We start from the raw sequence: 19,912 nt of genomic DNA, 5'->3' as shown, positions 1-19,912 counted from the left end.
AGGTCCCTGAGTTATGAAACAGAAACCACGAGATGGAAATAATACTGGCATTTTTTCTGATTCTACTGATGCACACACACACAAAATACATTCTGTTAAAAAATAATCCTGGGGCACCTGAGTGGCTTAGTCAGTTGTGATCTCAGAGTCCTGAGACTGAGCCCTGCATTGGGCTCCTGTGAAGCTGGAGCATGCTTAAGATTCTCTCTCTCCCTTTCCCTCTCTCCCTCCAGCCACTTCTCCACCCCCCCACCCACCCCCCAATACCCCCCAGGCTTACAGGGAGGAAAAAAGAGATAATCTTTAAGGGTAAAATCATGATTGTCATACCAGTATAATATAAACACATGTCAAAGAATTTATCTAACTCCTTCATTAATCATTGAACCCATAAGATATTTCAGCTGGTTCAAAGGAGAATTCAAATGAATACACACATCTATGGCAGAGAGGGAATGCTGAAAGGAATTTACAAGCAGACACAAAGAGCAGTCTATCCACGGGGTAATTATAAATTGCACTCCACCAAAGGCAAGTAATTTACCACTCTGTGGACAAGAATCATTTGCATTATTATCAGCTTTCTGTAATTTGCAGAGTGGTAAAATAGCTCTGAGACTGTGAAAAGGAAGATAACTAGGAAAGGTGCACTACACAGGACACTTGGGGATCTTTTTCTTTACCTCTGCCTCGCTTCGAAGTCTCACAGTTTTTCCTGATGATGTGCTTTGAGGGAATGTAATGGGGTAGAATGTAATAAACACAGGACCGGGTGATAGGCGACCCTGGGTTTGAATTCCTTTGTTATCTTAAACAATATATTTGACTTCTGGGTTCTCAGTTTCCTTTTCAGCCAGATGGAAGTGATGCTAGCTACCTTTGAAGATTGTAATGGAGGTTAAATAAGATGAGCATGTAAAGAAACTATTGCAGTTCACCAAATAGATTCTGAGTAAGTAGAAGCCTGTCTTGGGTCGTACCAATGACACAGAAAAATCCATCCGTTTGTTAGAACATATTGATGGGCTTTACTTTTGAAGAAATCTGTCTGTCTGTGATCCAGGCACAGTTAATATAAGTAAAAGCGCTTCGTAAATTATAAATGTCTATATAAAAATTAGTTATTTCTTTTTTTAAGTCTTTCATTTGAGTAGAGCTGACACAAAATGTTACATTAGTTTCAGGTGTACAAAACGGTGATTTAAAAATTCATTTTTTCTTATTCATTGCTGGTGTGAATGCAAAATGGTACAGTCGCCTTGGAAGGGAGTTTGGCAGTTTTATAAAACTAAACATACTCTTACCATATGACACAGTAATCATACTACTTACTATTACAGAAATGAGTTGAAAAAACCTGCACATGAATGTTTATTTTTATAGCTGCTTTGTTCAAAATTCCCGAAATTTGGAAACAACCAAGATGTCCTTCAGAAGGTGAAAAGCTAAACAAACAGTGACATATCCAGACAATGGAATATTATTCAGTGATAACAAGAAAAAGCTATTGGGCTACGGAAAGAAATGAAGGAAACTTAAGTGCATATAGGTAAGCAAAAGAAGCCAATCTGTAAAGTCTGTAGACAGTGTAATTCCAGCTATACAGCATTCTGGAAAAGGTGAAACAATGGAGACAGTAAAAAGATCGGTGGTTGCTGGGGGAAGGGGGGAGGAGGGAGGGGTGACGAAGAGGAGCACAGAAGATTTTCAGGGCAGTGAGACTGTTCCGTTTGCTAATGTTGGACGCATGCCATTATACATTTGCCAAAAGCCATAGAATGCACAGCACAAAGAGTAAAGGCTAATGCAAACTATGGCCTTTAGTTAATAATAATAATAATATATCAATATCAACTTATGAAATATAACAAATACACTGCACTAATATAAGATGTTAATAATGGGGGACACAGGTGTGCAGGTGAGGGGGATGTGGGATCTCCCCAACTCTCTCTCAGTTTTTCTATAAGCCTAAAACTGCTCCCTCCCAATCCTTGTTACTTCCTTTTATCGGCTGTGTGATCTTGGGCAAGATCTTTAAAGTCTGTAGAATTGCATTTCCTTCTCTGTAAAATGAATGTAGATGCAGGATCTTCCCTGAAGGGTTGTGTTGGGAAGAGGAGCTCTAGCACAGGGCCTGGCGGCTTTGAATGATATGCAGCAGGTGGACCCATCTGTATTATCTGTTATTCAAATATGTAACATTTCCATATGAGTGCGCTCAACATATCCCCCACCTCCTCCCCACCAAAAAACACTGTGTCTCCTGCCAGGCTTCTACCCCTAGATTCGTCACACTTCTTTGTGACCCAGCAACTAAAGGGTTAGTGCCTAATGTGACAATAGGCCTCAGGTATCCTACTAGAGGTGTGAGACCAGTGATAGTTCTGACGGTCAGTGCCCATGCCATACTGTCTATGAAATGCTTTATCCTAATCCTAAGGAGTAGGAACCCCTGAAGACTGTTAGCTACTGTTATTAACATAATTAATTTTATTATTTAGATTTTTATGCTTTGAGCACTATCTTGTTTTTATCAAAAATATCATTAGCTTATGGCTATGAAAAGAATGAGTGTGTCTTAAGGCAATTTTTTTTTAAACTATGGAAAAACACTGCACACAGAGTAGGAAACGTTTTGTACTAGCTTGCAGCCTGGGCTCAAAATGCATACTGCAAAAATTTAACTGCAGGATGGCGAAAAGCAAGGTAGTCGGCTGATATAATCGTATTCCATAATTGCTTTAGCCTTAGCGTAGCATTCAAGACTTATCGTGCAATTGCTGGAAAGGAAAATCCTGTTGATCGGTTGACGTAAGTGTAGCGCTCCATATCTAATTTGGATGCCTTTTCTCAGGTAGAACCCTGAAGCTGTCCCATCCAGGAAATAGTAAGAGAACAATCAGAGCTTGGGACTTCCAAGAACAACATGAAAAGGGAGAGGTGAACCATTATCGGAGGAATGTGATTATCTGAAACTAGATTATACTATCTAAGAGGCGTGGACTATGCTTGTTCCTTAAGAATGCCTTATTTGGCCCATGGTTTCGAGTCTGTAAACTGCCTGAACTATCCCTTCTGCCTTGTCTGTGCTGACCGGAGGGAGGAAGGGGAAGTGAGCACAGGACAATGCGATCAGCTGGACAATGGGGCATTACTATAATGCCAGTATTAGAGTCCTCAAAGTGCTCTCTTCTTTACTAAACTCTTAAACAGTAGTGAGAGGACACTCTTTTTGGTTTGACTAGAAATAATCCACTGGATAGGTCAAATCCAGGTGAATCGACTCCTCATCCTAGGAGAGCTTGCTCTAGCACCAGGGGGAGGAAGAAACCAGCTGAGAATCCTCACAAGGTAGCTCACCCAGAAAGACTGGTTTAAGGCTCCAAGTGATTATTTGGTCTGTCCTTCTGGGTCCCAGATAACCACCATGAATGACAGTGACGTTGTCACTTCACACCTGCATATCATTTGTGAGACTCTGTCAAACAAGGTGGTTTAGCTTCCTTCTCCCCTGCTCTCCAGCCTGTTTCCAGAAACCCATCAAGGAACACAGCTGAACAAAGTCCTTTTTGGGAACACCATCTATCTTTTTCCAAGGCTCATGATGGTTTCAGAGCTGGGGTGGGAGGAGTATAGAAGTAAATTTGTTTCGTTTTTATTTCCAGCTGGGGAAAGATTCACAGAGATGCAGAATCAGAAAGAGAAGACCATCACACACCTGCATTCCTCCCCTGGCCTCTCTGGCTGCATGCAGGTCCTGCCCTGGCTTCTGGTCTAGCTCTCATCCATTCTTCCTGCCTGCCTGGGACTGCACTGTATTCTGTCCTTCATACTGTCCTGACCTTTGCTCAGGCCATCACCCGGACATGTTGTTCTCCTAGTTCCAAAGCTGGTACAGACACATGCTCCTAAGGAGGGGGACTGCCTTTCAGGAGACTATGGAAAAACCCTATGAGATTCTCACCCATTATTTATTTATTTGAATTTGTTTTGTTTTGTTTTGTTTTTCTCAACTGCAAGCATTGCCTGTCCTTTTCTAATATGTCGGTTTAATAGGCTTCCATTGAAAAGGATTTCGTTCTAATATGATCCTAAACAATGGAATAGAGTCAACAAATGCATTGTCTAGATACAGTCATAGCTCCCTTCTCTCCAGGGTATTTGCTGATTGTAAAGGGGAAAAACTCCCCACACCTTTACAACAAAAAGATCTGATAGTCACCATTTGTCCATCTGCTAAATTACAGGATAGCCTGAACTGTATGCCTCCATGTGTCATGCAATTTGGAACACATCACATGACCTAGGGAAGTTCTCTTGTTAGAAATGTATACTCTTGGGGCACCTTGGCGGCTTAGTGGGTTGAAGCCTCTGCCTTTGGCTCAGGTCATGATCTCAGGGTCCTGGGATCAAGCCCAGAATCAGGCTCCCTACTTAGCAGGAAGCCTGCTTTTCCCTCTTTCTCTGCATACTTGTGATCTCTGTCTGTCAAATAAATAAAGTCTTAAAAAAAAAAAAAAGAAATGTTTACTCTGGGGGTGTCTGGGTGGCTCAATCTGTTAAGTGATTGACTCTCGATTTAGGCTCAGGTCATGATCTCAGAATCGTGGGATCAAGCCCCACATCAGGCTCTGAGCTCAGCAGGGGATTCTCCCCCTCTCCTTCAGGCACTCCCCCTGCTTGTGCTCACTCTCTCTGACAAATACGTAAAATCTTAAAAAATAAAAAAGAAGAAGAAGAAGAAGTCTATCTTGTGACTATCCTGCTGCATTTATGGTGTCCATCAAAACTACCTTACATGTTTTGTTTTGTTTTGTTTTTAAAGATTTTATTTATTTATTTGGGAGAGAGGCAGTGAGAGAGAGGAGAAGGTCAGAGGGAGAAGCAGACTCCCCGTGGAGCTGGGAGCCCGATGCGGGACTCTATCCCGGGACTCTGGGATCATGACCAGCAGTCATCCAACAAACTGAGCCACCCAGGCGTCCCTACCTTATATGTTTGATGCGATGTGGAAAAGAATGCAAGAGAAACAGGTCCCCAAACTTAACACGTTTTGGTCTTCCAGGCACGTACTTTCTTGGGACCTTGTATCATGTTGTTACAGTATCCCACTTAACTCCCTGCCAGTTCTCTCAAGTCCTTGCTGTAGGTCTGGGGTTTGGTGAGAGGTGATCAAACCTATTACCTAGTCTCTCCTCCAGATTCTGAACAAATTTTAAAAAGACTCAAGAAGCCAGATTTAATGATGATACAAAAGCAGTTATATTCAAGGACAGCTGGCAGCATAAAGGACGTGAGTTGGCCCAAAGCCTAACCTCGAGCTTCCTATTCTCCCTGACAAATTCAGCAGTCACAAGTCAAAAAGCAGAGGGCTGAAGGCTTCCCTTGCAGGGAAGGGCTGCTGTTGAGGAAGGTTGTTGAGCTGCTGAGGGAAAGGAAGAGGTGGGGAGGAGACTTTCTCTGCGTGTTGGCAGATAAAGGAGGCTGAGCCCTCACCCCACCATTCCTATTGGTCTCTCCACCATGGTGAGAAGCCAGAGAGAAGAAAGCTTCCCCCCAGTTCTCCAAGAGGGCTTAGGGGCCAGGGATGAATTCTTCAGCATCTGGAGAGGCCAGAAGTTTCCACTCTACAGTCAAGATGAAGAGCACAGGACAAAAATGAAAAGACATCCCCTCCGTTCTGAATTTGGTCTCACTCACATGCCTTCCTTCTTGGCTGACTGGTCGCCTGACAGAGGAACTGTGGACCTCCATGAGAAGAAGGCCTAAGGCGGGGGAAATACTTGGTTGAGCCGTGGATGAAGACTTCGAGTGGAGCAGAAATAAAATCAAGCCGTTTTTTAATGTACCTGGCACCATTAGAAGGTTAATTATCTACATTGTAGTCTCTGTATTAAAGGCTGCTTGTAAAGATAACACAGAGAGAGAAGGATTCAGAAACGCCTGGAAGTGAGGCTCAGGTTTTCCTCAATCTCAGTGAAAGGCTAGCTGGCTGTTTCAGCTGAAATGTAATTAAATAGCTAATCATTGTGATGAAAGCCAGGCATGTAAAATGAATATCAAATGGACAGGATCATGAACTTAAAATAGCGTGAGAAAGCCAAAGAGATTTTTATCCTGAAAAAGTACTTACCCCCGCCTTCTCCCCATGACCATTTTTATTTTAGGAAGAGTAGAGAGAGATGAGTATGGAGGAATAACACTTATACTACAGGGGAAGGTTTTACCCAGCAGATTCAATTTAGCCTAAGGAATAACGCAACTATGAAAACATAGTTTTAAGCTCTTAAAACCCCTAACAAAACCTTAAATGAAATGAATCAACAAATGATTCATCAAAGAACTCCTTTTTTTTTTTTTCCTAAGAGTCCGGAAAAATAAAAATTGTGAAGTTGAATCAGCTAGGGACTTTAAACATTCACCAATGAAAAAAGATTTAAGCACATTCATAACAGTTCATGAATGAAATTTAATAGTACAAGTGTTGTGATGGTTAAATTTTATGTGTCAACTTGATTGGGGCCACAAGTGCCTGGATATTTGGCCAAACATTATTCTGAGTGTGTCTGTACAGGTGTTTCTGGAGAAGATGAATATTTGAAATGGGAGACTCAGTAAAGTCAATGGTTCTCCGTGGTGTGGGTGGGTCTCACCCAATCAGTTGAAGGCCTGAAGAAGACAAAAATGCTGACCCTCCTGTGAGTATGAGAAAATTCCTCCTGCCTGGTGGTCTTGGACTGGGACATGGGTTTTCCCGGCCTTCAGGTTTTCAGACTAGGACTAGAACTATATTACCAGCTCTGCCATATCTCCACCTTGCCAACTACGAATCTTAGGACTGGTCTATGTCCATAATCCTATACAATAAATCTCTCTCTCTCCCTCAACCCCTCTTTTTCTTTCTATCTAGCTATTCAGCTATCATCTAGCTAGGCTAAATGATAGCTGTAGATAAATGGGTCTGTTTCCCTGGGGAACCCTAACACAGGTTTGCACTAATATCTGCATCCAGCACTCCACTGGCCAGTGACAGAAAACTGTACCCACACTGCCTTCCATAAATGGCCATTCTGTAGGTACGTGGCTTGGTTTTAAGCCTGGCCTTACACACTGGTTCAAACATCAGGATCCATTTTCCTGACCTCTTCCATTTCTCAATCTTGCTTTCTCTGAGGACACTCTACTCTCACACAGACTTCTCTCTATTGGTCACAAGATGGTTCTTCTGAATTCTTATCAGGGATGGAAGTGGGATGGGAAGTTAGTTGCTGCCATCTGGAGCAAAAGCTTCCAAGGTTTTATTTGGTCTCAGTAGGTCTGGTGGCTCACATGCATGTCTGTATGTAGCCAAGCAAATTTGATACCGTTGGGGGACACATGGCCCTGAGCATCTGTTATGTGCTGGGTGTGCCCAGCCTCAAGGTCTATCCTTCTCCTGAGTGGCTCTGGAGTTAGTCACACGTGCAACTGAGTAGCTCAAGGACGTATAGTTTGACTGTTGCTTGCATAGAGGGAGTGGAGAGGAAAGACTGACTTGTTGTGCCAACAGTGTTCTCTGCTTGCTCCAAATGTACTGGGCTCTGGGCTCTGAGTTTCTCTGTTGTAACACAACCCACTACATGTGAACATGTCCCCTCTCCCTTCTTGCCACCCTGTGGAACTGGAGCTTGGGAGACCAAAACAAATATGCTGACACTTTAGCTACTGTTTTTGCTCTGAGTAATAAATTTTGTGTGTGTGTGTGCATGTGTGTGTGTTTCTGCCAAAGAGTCTTATGTTCTCCATAAGCACCCATGAAATGATAGCAGGCTAACTTGTTTTCTTGCACGTAGACTAAAATCTCGGAGCCTTTATGGCTCTTGACAGATGTGCTAATTGACTCCAGTGCATCTCCACCTATGACACTTGACTGAGATAGGGAGGAGGAGGCCTCCCAGCGGAAGAATGGGCACAGAAAGCTGAAGTAGGACAAAAAGATGGTGGGCAGGGAAAAAATTGCGAACTGTGCCACCTTGCCCACATGTGCCCTGCCTCCACACTTCCGCCTCTATCGAAGATGCCATATGTCTTAATCATTTCAACACTTGGGCAACTCTACCTTTAGTTCTCCTCACTGGACCCAGGACTGCATGAAGACTTCTACAGGACTCGGGCAAATGGTCCAGGATGCCATAGCTACCTGCCTCTCGGAGAAGGACGCCTATGAGAAAGGAGGGACAGAACTTAATTGCTTTCTGTCATTTTAAGGAGGAACTTTATAAAAATATAATTTCAAACACAGGCAATACTATCAGAAATGAAGTTACAAGAGGAAAAAATTTCCCCCAGTCTGCCTCCTCCCCAAAATACCAAATTGTGTTTATTTGACCCCCTTTCTAGTTTTTTCTCTTTTTAAAAAGATTTTGTTTATTTATTTGACAGAGAGAGAGAGAGAGAGAGATCACAAGTAGGCAGAGAGGCAGGCAGAGAGAAAGGGGGAAGCAGGCTTCCTACCGAGCAGAGAGCCCGATGCGGGGCTCGATCCCAGGACCCTGAGATCATGACCCTCTAGTTCTTTTTCATATGCATACATATTGTTCACCAGAAAAATGCAACACCGTTATTCTTCCTTCAGTGTGCCAGTCATTTCCCCATTTTGTTATTGTTTTCATTCTGATTACTGCAAAACACTTAATACCGAAATATGAGCAGTTACACAGAGCTGATATACCATTCCCTTTTAAATGGATACTTCAATTATTTTCCCTTTTCTTCCTAAAATAGCACAAGTAAATAATATTCATATAAGAGTGCTTTCCTTGGTTTTACTTGGTTCTCACAGCAACTCGGCTTTGTTATGTATTCCCTGTTTACAGCTGAGAAAAGAGGGGCTCAGAGGCATTCAGTCACCTGTTCTCAAATATAGTGCCTGGTGCCACGGGGTGATGGCTTGAGCTTAACACGGAAAGGGCTTGTAGATTCCATTTGCTCTGCATATGTTGGTGCTGACAGAGTTTTACCTTTAGAACCTAACTGCCCGAAACCTTCCACCAATGACAGAAGTGTTGGTGTTAATGGAGAGAGCTCGTTGGCTTTCTGAGTAAAGGACATTCACAGCTCCCTGCATGGGGTAACTGAAAACTATGGAGAACACTGTTGTGCCCCTAAATATCTCAACCATAGGGGCCTGTAATGCATCTATTAGAAAGGCATTTCTCTGAGTTTTGGTGACCTTTTGATCTTTTAAGAGGCCCTTACGAAAATGTCCAAAACATTGAGAGGGATGACTGTATAAACAAGGGTTCGCTAACCCCAGTAAGAGATTGTTTTTCAACCGTCGACGTTAGCAGACTGTCGTGGACATCTGTTGTTTTCCTAGCTCGGGACTCCACCCCCACTCTCATTTAATAGAATTGCAACTTCCTCCCAGTGACATGGGAGCAGTCATATTAGAATAATGTGATCATGGGTGGTGATCATCATTCCAGTGTCAGAATCAAGTCCATCAGGTCCTTTCCTGGGATTTTGGAATTGCAGAGAGAAAGAGTTCTCTCTCTCTCCCTCTCTCTCATTAAAGGCTAATTTCACAGTCTACACAGAAGGCAAAAGCAGAAACTCTCTCTGCCTAAAGACTTGTGAAGACAGGAATTCAGCCTCATTCTAAGAAACCCATAGAGGCACAAATTGACAGTTCGCATTGTGGAGGTATTAAATGTTAGTAACCACTCACACATCCTTGTAACTAGTGTAGATTTAGTTCAACCTTTATTTAATAATCACTGATTGAAAACCTACTATACAAGGCCCTAGAGACACAGAGATGCAATCAGTCCTATTCTCAAGAAGCTCTCAGGCTAGAAAGAGAGCCAGACAAGCAAATGATTTCAAAACATGTGCTCCGCATTCTAAGACAATAAGCGCATGAGGTTCTGTAACCAAGGAAGGAATCTGTAACCATGGTCGTGGAAGAAGGGTAAACCATCAGGGGTCAGCTGAACATCAGGGAGGGGTTACCTTTTGAGGAGTCCTTGCTCGATGAGTGGGAATTTGTCCCATGGAAAGATATTAAGCATGCAGTGCATGAGTTTGGGTGAGTACGAGGCTGTGTGTGAGGAGAGTAGGATGTGAGGAAAGTTTTACAATCTGTGAGGTTGCATCCCAGGGTTCATGGTGGGAACATTAGCACAGGGCACATAAAGACTAAAGGCTAAAGACAAGGAAGGGCCATCCTGGGATGGACCTTGTGCACGGGGCCCGTGAATTCCATCCTGTTTGTGAGGATGATCTTTCTGAAAGCAGGTGAAGAATGAGGAGTTAAACCCATAGGCTCTGGAGCGCCAGTTCTGATGCCCAATAGCCATGTGACCTTGGTCAAAGTGATGATCCTCTCCAAGCTGCTGCTTATGTACAAATTTAATGGCATATATAAAAAGGCTTCTGGAGAGGTGTGCCTGGCTGGCTCAGTCCTAAGAGCACATGACTCTTGATCTCAGGATCTTGAGTTCAAGCCCCATGTTGGGTGTAGCTATTACTAAAAATAAGTAAATAAATAAAAACTTTAAAAAAGAAAACGGCTTCTTGTGGGAATTAAATGCATATCTTTAAAGCACTTAGCACAGTCTGACAAATGTAGGGATAGCTTAATACAAAGTGGATACTATTGGGAATTTGAATAGCAGTGGATTGAAGGCTCCAGCAGGAAGTAAAGAAGCTTGGGTTATGTTTAGAATCTCCCAAGGAGGAAAAAGCTATCATCTCTCTTGAGAGAAAGCTTGAAGATCCTACTCACTGGACGCTACTTCAAGTACATGTTACTCATGATCTGGGAAATGTGCTTCCAAGTAGTTGGGTAAGGAAAAACAATCAGGAAAAACCGTGAAATAATTTTCATTGGTTAGTCTATGTAAAGAACAGGATATAAAGTGAAACACAGTTGAAAGTTGCTAAGAGAATAAATCTTAAAAGTCTCACTATAAGAAAAAAAATTTTGTAATTATGTATGGTGATGGATGTTAACTAGACCTGCGATGATCATTTTGTAATACATACAAATCAGATCATGACATTATACCCATGAAACTAATACAATGTTATATGTCAGTTATACCTCAATAAAAAAAATCAAATCAAATCAAAGACAGGGTAAAGAAGGTTGAAATGTGTCTTGTTAAAAAAAAAATTAAAAAAAAAAATAAAATGTGTCTTGTTTGCCTTGGTTTGAGCTTATCATATTGGGGAAAACGAAGAGTTTCTTTTTTCTCTGGTAACTCAACAAAAGAAATGTTGGCCTTTGATGCAGATGTGTTTAGTTGATTAAAGCGTTTGCAAAATGTGGGGGGACCTTTTTCTCTTTGTCAGATTGGCAAGCAACATGGAAAGAAGATTTGTGCACTGGAAATTACTGTAGGGAGCTTTTGTTGTGGGATACTTTTTGGAGGTTGCAGTATTAAAATTAATCACTACTAAGCATAACATCTTCCGGATGCCAAAGCATCTAGCACATGTTGATTGATTAGATGGCAATGAAATATTTGCCCAATGAATCAAGGTTTTGTTTTACACATTGCCAAACATCTGGATATTTGGAAGCAGCTGTTTGGCATCTTGCAGACCAAACAGAAACATCATTGTACTCCTGCATGATGGCAAAGGCTCTAGATTGCCTTCTGTCTGATCTGCTCCTGTTCCTAAAATCCAGTCTTGGGAAAAATGTTGACCAAGGAGGGCCAGTACTAGTTTGGACCAAGGTCAAGTGGAAAAGATGATGGAGACAGAATTTCTCTTTCGGATTTAAATCTAAGGAGTAGGCATGGGACAGGCTTATTAGGACTGAACCTCCTCATTTCAACAGTTTAGGAGGTCATGGTGCACTGGAACAAGATGGGAAGTAGTGTGGAAACCAGGGCAAGGATGATTTCTCCTGATGGTCTAGACAAAGGCACTTAGAGAAGGTGTCTGCTTCAAGAGCCAACACACTGACTGAGTTTTCATGTTTCACTGAGTCGATGGCATGGCATGATGCAAAGGGCCCAGGACCAAGAGTTAAAGGACATAGACTCTGTTTCCGCCCTGCATCGGGCTTCACATGTGAACATGTGCAAACTCTCCGAAACTTAGCTTTCTAAGTTAAAATAAAGTAAAATAAAGATGATACTGACTGTCTCATAGGACTGCTGACAAGTTCACTGACATGTTTTATAAACAGTAGAGTGGTAGAGAATGTAAAGTATCATTAATAGACTTTTCATTCCCATCTTTTAATCTTATCAAAAATTTAAAATAATTAGCTAAAATTATGGGGTGCTACAGGAAAGAGATTTCAGAGTCCTGGTGAGAATGGATTGTTCTGAAAGGTTCTGGGACACCTTAGTGGAGAAAAACTTGGGGTCTAGGGAGAAAGAGACCTGGGTTTGAACTCCTGCATCAGCGCAGTCTAGTTGTATATCTTTGGGCAAATTTCTTCTCTTGCTTTGTTTTCCCCATTTGTGACGTGGGGCAAAGAATAGTAGCTACCTCAGAGAGCTGTGAGCAGTGAATGAGATAGTGCAGCAAAGGCCCATTCCTTGCTCAAAGGCCACACTAAGATGCCATGGGTATTGGTTCAGAGAGCCACCTGTCACTGAAAGCAGATGAGCAAAAACAGAACCCCGATCTCTTCAAAGTGTTGATGGTATACAAGGAGGTTGGACGAAATGACTTCCAAACCTCCTTCAGATTCAAACTTTTGATGAGTTTCTGACATCAAAATACACAATTGCAGGAAAGGAACCAGAAATGAATTTGATCCTTGGAAAAGATCCTTTGACTTACATGCAGAATGAGAAGTTACATATGAGTAAACATCAGAAACTGTTCTGCAAAGCTTTTCGCTGGCCAGGAACGCAACCTATCATCTAGTGAAGCCCAACACAAACAGTGTGAGCAGTGAGCGTGTTCACCATGTCCTGTGCTTTGAAGTGTCAGAGTTTCAACTTCTCCTGCGCTTGTTGGGTTGACCCCAGTACAAGATAAGGGAACAGAGAATTCCGCTGGCAAGTTAAAGAATGAAAACAGTAACAGCAACTTATCAGTGTAACTGTGCCATTAGTCCTAACTCAGGTTGTAATTGCTGCCTGAACAGATAAGGTACTTCGGGGCAGAGCTATCAATGTTTCTCACTTTGCAAACAAAACACCATTTTTCTTGTTAAACTCATCTTTTAAGAGGGAGAAAGAACAGTCCAGCTTTGGACACTGAGCCTTTGTTGGAAAACTTGCATTACAAAGAGAAAAATTCTTCTTAGCAAATGCGAATTTCTCTTTGTCAGAGGTAAAGTTAACCATGAAAACCTCAATAAACACAAGCAACTTTTAAGTATTTTTCTTCACGTACTCTTGACTTCTTTCCTTCTCTCTTTTTGGGGCTAACTGCATGCTCAGCACATTGCCAAGCCTTCTGAATGTTCTGCCAGACATTGCCCATTTGCTGTCCCAGACTCACTTTTCCACCCTGCCCTGGGACCCCAGGAAGCTCACCTTGAGAGAATGGTGTCACCTAGGCTCCATCGACTTTCAGTTTTTAGTTGAGTTTGGCCACAGGGGAGGCAAGAGCAAAAATTAGAGGGGCAGGAAGAGAGAGGGTTTAGCTTACTTATTTCTACCCCGCCCCCACCCCTCATCTCCTCCCTGAGTTTTTGGTACTAAAAATCCAGGGTTGGATTGAAATGCTGGTACCCCTGATATACCTCACCACCACTGTGCTTTCTTCTAACCTTGCTCCTGGCTTTGTAAATGACCCATTAAACAGTGGCCCTTTAGAGTACACCCTATATTTTTTGTTGTGGCTCTAATATATACATGCTTACTTCCAATGGGCCATAAACAGAAAGGACAAATCACTTTGAGGCCAAGCCAGTAGAGATCCAGTGTGAATCCTCCCTTCATCAGCAAGCAAAGACCTCCAAGATGTCAGAGCTACTATTTGGAAACAGAGCTGCTATTTGGAAACATCCCAGGATCTTGAGCACCTTTGGAGGAAAGCCACCTCCCTCACCTCAGACTGTGACATGAGCAAGAGGTAAACTTTTTCAGTGAAGCCACTGAAATATTGGGGTTTATTTGTTACTGCTGCAGAACCTATCATATCCTGACTAATCCTCTTATTTACTTTAACCCTTATTCCCCATCCTATGAAGTAGATACTAATGTTAATCTTCATTTTATAGATGAGAAAACTGATGCAGAGTGCTTACATAACTTGCAACAATACCAGAAGGATGTACTTTCTGATGGTGAGTCTTGCAAATGAAATGGTATAAGCCCAGGACAGGCCTGCTGGCCAGGCAGATAGTATATTCAGCAGAGGTCAAGGGAACTTTCCTGAAGGTGGTGAATGATGAGTAGAAAGCCCCTCAATACCCTTACTCACCTTCCCTACATGGAAAAGGGATTTGGGATTTTTTTTTTCTTATTTAGGCCTATAACATTATTTCTGTAGAAGTATCATGTTTTCCCATTCTTCTCTAGAATCAAAATGATAGCTCTTTATTATATCCATGTTTAGCAATTTATGTATATTGTTGAAGACTTGAGAGAGAAAGAGAGTGAGAGAGAGAGTGCAACAAGAGGAGGAGAGGGAGAGAGACAAGCAGACTCCTTGCTGAGTGTGGAGGCCAATGCGAGGCTCAATCCCAGGACCCTGAGATCACAACCTAGTCCAAAATCAAGAGTCAGTCACTTAACCAACTGAGCCACCTGGGTGCTTCAGGAATTTATTTTTAAAATATGATTCTTTGGGGTCCCTGAGTGGTTCAGTCGATTAAGACTTCTGCCTTCAGCTCAGGTCATGATCCAGGGTCCTGGGATCATGCCCCACATTGGGCTCCCTGCTCAGTGGGGAGCCTTCTCCCTATTCCTCTGCCAGCTGCTCCCTCTGCTTGTGTGCTCTCTCTCTCTCTGTCCAATGGATAAATAAACTCTCTAAATATAAATAAATAAAATAGCATTCTTCACTGACCTCTACCTCTAAAACAAACAAGACATTATATGTTAATTGATTGAATTTAAATTTTTTTAAAAATCACTAGCATGAAAATAAAATATGATTCTTAATGTACATAATCCCGTTGATTGTGCATGCTTAAAAATAGTTAAAATAGTGACATATCCTACCCTGCTGGTGAGCACAGCATAACATATAGAGTTGTCAAATCACTATGTTGCACACCTGAAACTAACATAACATCGAGTCTCAAATATACCTCAATAACAAAATATTTTTAACACTAATGAAGTAAAAGACAAAATAGCACCCCAAAATTGGTTCTATTTGAAAGTTTTATGTTATATGGGTTTGGTCACAATAGCAAAAAACTGTCTTAAAAACACGATTCTTGGGCTCCTGGGTTGTTCAGTTGGCTAAGCAACAGGTTTCAGCTCAGGTCATGATCCCAGAGTCCTGGGATCAAGTCCCGCATTGGGCTCCCAGCTCCGCAGGGAGTCTGCTTCTCTCTCTGACCCTTTCCTCTCTCTCTGACCCTGCTCTCTCTCTCTCTTTCTGTCTCCCTCAAATAAATAAATACATGAAATGTTTTTTTAAAAAATACAAAAAGAAAATCATGTTGGAGTTAAAACAATATTCTTCATTTTCAATTGATTAGGGTAGAAGGAAGACTGCATTTTTGCCATGGATTCTTTGCTTCTGAAATGCATGTCCAGCACATTTCCAGAGTGTCATTACCAGCTGGAGGAAACAGGCTTTGTCACTTGCAGGAAGAAATCATTGACTCTAGGTCAGAGCTGTCCCTTGCAGTCAACAATGATGACTATTTTTTTTCTGTTTCCAAAGGAAATTCAGCAACACAGTGACTTCTGAAATTTTGTGCATAGGAAGGAAAAGCCAAAGGAGCGTTTGGTGGCCCAAGCCGGAAATGTGACCTATTGAGCTTTTCTCAGGCAATGAGGTCAGAGAAATCCTTTCCCCTCCTAAGCTGGATATGCTAAGCCTCAGCACTTTGCTTTCTGTAGCTCTGTTGGGGATGAACTCAAAGGTGAAACTTTAATCCCAGTGTCCTGTGTACTTTCCTATAATCAGTTTGCCTGGTTTCCTTCACTGCGTTTTCAATGCATCTGGAGGAGGTCTGAGTGCATGGAAACCATTCTTTCTTATTTACATCTTTCTAGACGTGACAGGGCTCCTTGGGAAAGAAAGCAGGCATTCACTTGGAAAAGCCAGCAATGTTATTTAGAACTGTGTCTGAGCCCAGAGTCCTTTAAAGAATTAACTTGTTGGGTGAAGTGGGAGTTTCGGGTCAGATTCTCTGTACAGTGGCTGGAACTGAAATAGGCAGAGGGGGACTCCCACACCCACTGCTTGCTTACTGTTGGGCCAGACCTAGCCTTGGTAGTCAGAGTGTACAGCAAACCATTCCAAGAGTGACCATTCCCCTGCTCTGTCTTTAGGGATGGCATGATTTAAAATAGCCACACATTTCTATAAAAAGGACGAGAATTCTCAATCCGCTCTGAATCTCTTATTATAGGGGCTGGTGAAGTGTTTATTTTCCACTAAACCAATCCGTATCCGTTTCTCACTCTTCTCTCTCCTGCCCTGTTCCCCGGGGAACATGGTCCCCGCTGGCTTGGATCACGGGGCTCTCTTACCCCCCTTTTCCAGTTGGATTTGGCCTCCCCATTGTAGGGAGAATGAGTGGGGTATTTCTCCCTGCCTCCTTCCTCCCTGCTTTAGCACTGTGGCTCTGGCTACCACCAGGGTTTTCCTCTAAAGTGGCTTGGCAGCCTGTGGAGTGGTCGCCTTGATGGCCCCAGGTTCCTACCGGTTCTCATCCTATAGAGTCAGGGGAGACAAAGACTTCCTGCCATGCCGTCTCTGTCTCTGCAGCCTGCCCATACCTGTGCAAATGGCCTATCCTGAAAGACTCGCAATGGCCAGCAAGGCAAGCCTCTGAGAGTTTCTCGGTTCTGGGAGCCTTCGCCATTTTGGGTGAAAGCCTTACTGCATTGAAGGTGAAACTGCAGCACTTGGAGGCTGTTGAGCCTTGAGCCAGTATTAATGTTTCAATATATATATTTTTTAAAGATTTTATTTATTTATTTGAGAGAGAGACAGTGAGTGAGAGCATGAGTGAGGAGAAGGTCAGAGAGCGAAGCAGGCTCCCATGGAGCTGGGAGCCTGATGCGGGACTCGATCCCGGGACTCTGGGATCATGACCTGAGCCGAAGGCAGTCGTCCAACCAACTGAGCCACCCAGGCGTCCCTTAATGTTTCAATATGGACAGTGCTATAGTTTGTGGCAATGAGCCTTTACCCTGAAAGAGATTATTTTTTTATAAGGATTGTATTTATTTACTTGAGAAAGAGAGAGTGCAAGAAGGAGGAAGAGCAGAGGCGGAGGGAGAAGCAGACACCCCACTGAGCAGGGAGCCTGATGAGGGGCTTGATCCTGGAACTCCAGGATCATGTTCTGAGCCGAAGGCAGATGCTTCACCGACTGAGCCAGCCAGGCGCCCCTGAAAGATTATCTTTGGTAGTGTTCCCTACCCAAAGTGTGGTCGAAACTAGCAGCCTTGGCATCATGTGGGAACTTATTAAAATGTTGAAACTCAGGCTCCTTCCCGGATGCCCCTGAACCAGAATCTGCATTTTAACAAGAGTTTAGACAACTGGAGGTTTTGAGAAGCACTCTTGTAACCCACAGATCATCAAGATCAGTGTATATTACTCCATGGGCAGAGCCTAGCTCAGAAGGATGGTTAAGGCAGGACCGAGGGTCAGCTTTGTGAAATATTTACGGATGGCTCTTCATGCTGATGGGAGCAGAGGAAATTTATATAATGTTTCCTTTTAACACTCCTTCTTCTCAGATATCTCATGAGATCCTGTTCTATTTTGCATCTTCAGCCTATCTCGAAAGAATCTGGTAAAATCATTCATGGGAAGTTAATTAACGGGAAGATCCCTTTTCATTCCATCAAAACCAAACATTCTCGAGGCACCTGCTGGGCACCAGAGAGCGCTCTACAGGAAGAAATGGTGAGCTCCCCCCTGTTAGAAGAGTGGGTGGTAGGAGGAAGTGGGAAATCATTTGGGGAGAAATTCACCATAAGTTAGTAACTAATGACCCGCCACCAGGGTCACAGGGGTTAGGGGGAGGGGTGTGGAAGGAGAGTGTGGAAATGGGACGGTTTCTGCATTTGTCGCCTTTGTGGTTGGGGTCATGGGTGGTGCTGACACCACCACGGGAAGAACGAAAGACTGCAGGAGAAGGAGCGAGTTGAGGGAGGAGGAGGAGGTGAGGGTAGTATCTCCTGGGCAGTTCCATGTAGGAGTCTGAAGTTTAGGAAATCTATTTTTTAAAAAAAGAGGAGCTAACCAGTTAACGTAATGATTGACAGGGAGATGCCGAGGAGAAGTAAGTGTTTCTCTGAGTTCAAGCACAAAATAAAGGAAAACACCCTTCTAACCACCTGTAAGCTCAACAAACCTCAGGTTAGGTGCCGGCTCTCCATTCTCTTTTGGCTCTGCTAGACCACGTGCCCCTGCCACACCCCCTTGAGAGGCTCCTCTCTCCCTGCCCCCCCACCCCGCCCCTGTCCACTCCAGGATGAGGAGTGGGTCAAGGCCGCCCAGGCCCCCCAGCATATAAGCCTTTGGTTTTGGGGTTTTCATGGCAATCCCTACAGGAAATAGGAGAAAAGGAGTTGGAGCAAGAATAAAAGTGCTTTCTTGTGCAGTATTTTTACTGGGAGTAAGTAGATTTTCTAAACCATTCAGCCTGGCCCTTTTCCTGCACAGCAAAAGTGCCCTCTTGGGAATTAATCGGGAAAGGAAACACGTTGGCTGACTCTTTTGAGAGTAAAAACAAAGGGAATCCTAATAATGAAAATGATGTTATGCATTTTCTTCCTGGATTAATAGATGGTTCTGTTCTTTTTTTTTTCTTTCTTTCTTTCTTTTAACTTTGTTTTGTTTTTTGTTTCATTTTGCTTCTTTATTCTTATTTGCCCTTCTCTTGGGACAAGATCTTGACTCTGTACAGAATCGCTATTATTTATCCTGCAGTCTGGGAGGTCTCCTCATTGCTCTGGAGAATGAAATCAGATACTCCAACTGTAGGTACTGTGAACACAAGCCTACAGAACTCATAAATGAGTTCCAAATGCTGCCCTGTGCAAGACAAATCACAATCCCTTGGACTAAACTGGTTATAGAATCTACGTGATATTTTATGCTGAGAAATACAATGTCATGCACCAGGCAAATACCTTGTAGTTTCTCCATTTTTTTCTCAAGTGATATCAATATTCATTTTTCTCCTCTTTGACAAAGAAAAAACAAAACAAAACAAAACTTGACCCCTGTAGTACTTAGCCTTAGACTTCCTTAGAAGATCTTGTGTAGCACAGAATAATGCCAACATTTTGTCTCACTGAAATTCAATAATAAAAGGGCTAATCTGAAGACTTCCATTCAAGTAACCATCCATTACCCTCAGTTGCTAGAGTAACTCAGGCAAAAGTCATTTCTTCAGAATTTATCAGAATAGTTCTAGTAATGTGATGATAGTTTCTTGGGAAGGTTTCTGGGAAAATCCTTTGGCTTTTCCAAATGAGAGGCAAGCATTGCCTTTTACACTGGATTGCTAGAAATAACTGGTGGACTTCCTCCTAATAGAAAAAATCATCAGTACAATATCTTTACATGCATTCACTGAATAATGTTCCTTGATACCTGTGTTGAAGACATATTTTGCTGGATTTGGAGAGATCCTTACCCTTGGGGAATGCACATTCTTGGCAGGAGACAGACTAGTAGTGATGTTAACAATGTGAAGAGTGATGCAATCGAATTATGTTAAAAAGGCCATGGGGACATGAAATAGAGAAAGGTCTAATTTTGTAGGGAGGAGAGGGGATGGATGAGTAACTTCATA

The 19,912-nt window shown here is 42.7% G+C and overlaps 1 long non-coding RNA gene across 3 annotated transcripts; it reads left to right on the top strand.

Annotated features, from left to right (window-relative positions):
* The first annotated feature begins 9,959 nt into the window (after positions 1-9,959).
* On the top strand, positions 9,960-19,313 carry LOC116574543. 3 transcript variants are annotated; one of them, XR_004279366.1, is made up of 6 exons: positions 9,960-10,072; positions 10,710-10,831; positions 13,846-14,037; positions 14,186-14,251; positions 17,881-18,012; positions 19,002-19,313. It is a non-coding gene; the product is annotated as an uncharacterized LOC116574543 (long non-coding RNA). The 3 variants fall into 3 exon arrangements; XR_004279364.1 differs by having other exon boundaries at positions 17,844-18,012; XR_004279365.1 differs by lacking the exon at positions 10,710-10,831 and having other exon boundaries at positions 17,844-18,012.
* The last annotated feature ends 599 nt before the right edge of the window (positions 19,314-19,912 follow it).

The sequence above is a fragment of the Mustela erminea genome, chromosome 15 (assembly GCF_009829155.1).
Source record: "Mustela erminea isolate mMusErm1 chromosome 15, mMusErm1.Pri, whole genome shotgun sequence".
Classification (NCBI taxonomy): domain Eukaryota; kingdom Metazoa; phylum Chordata; class Mammalia; order Carnivora; family Mustelidae; genus Mustela; species Mustela erminea.
The sequence above is the reverse complement of the archived record's forward strand: the minus strand, read 5'-3'. Positions and strand labels throughout refer to the sequence as shown.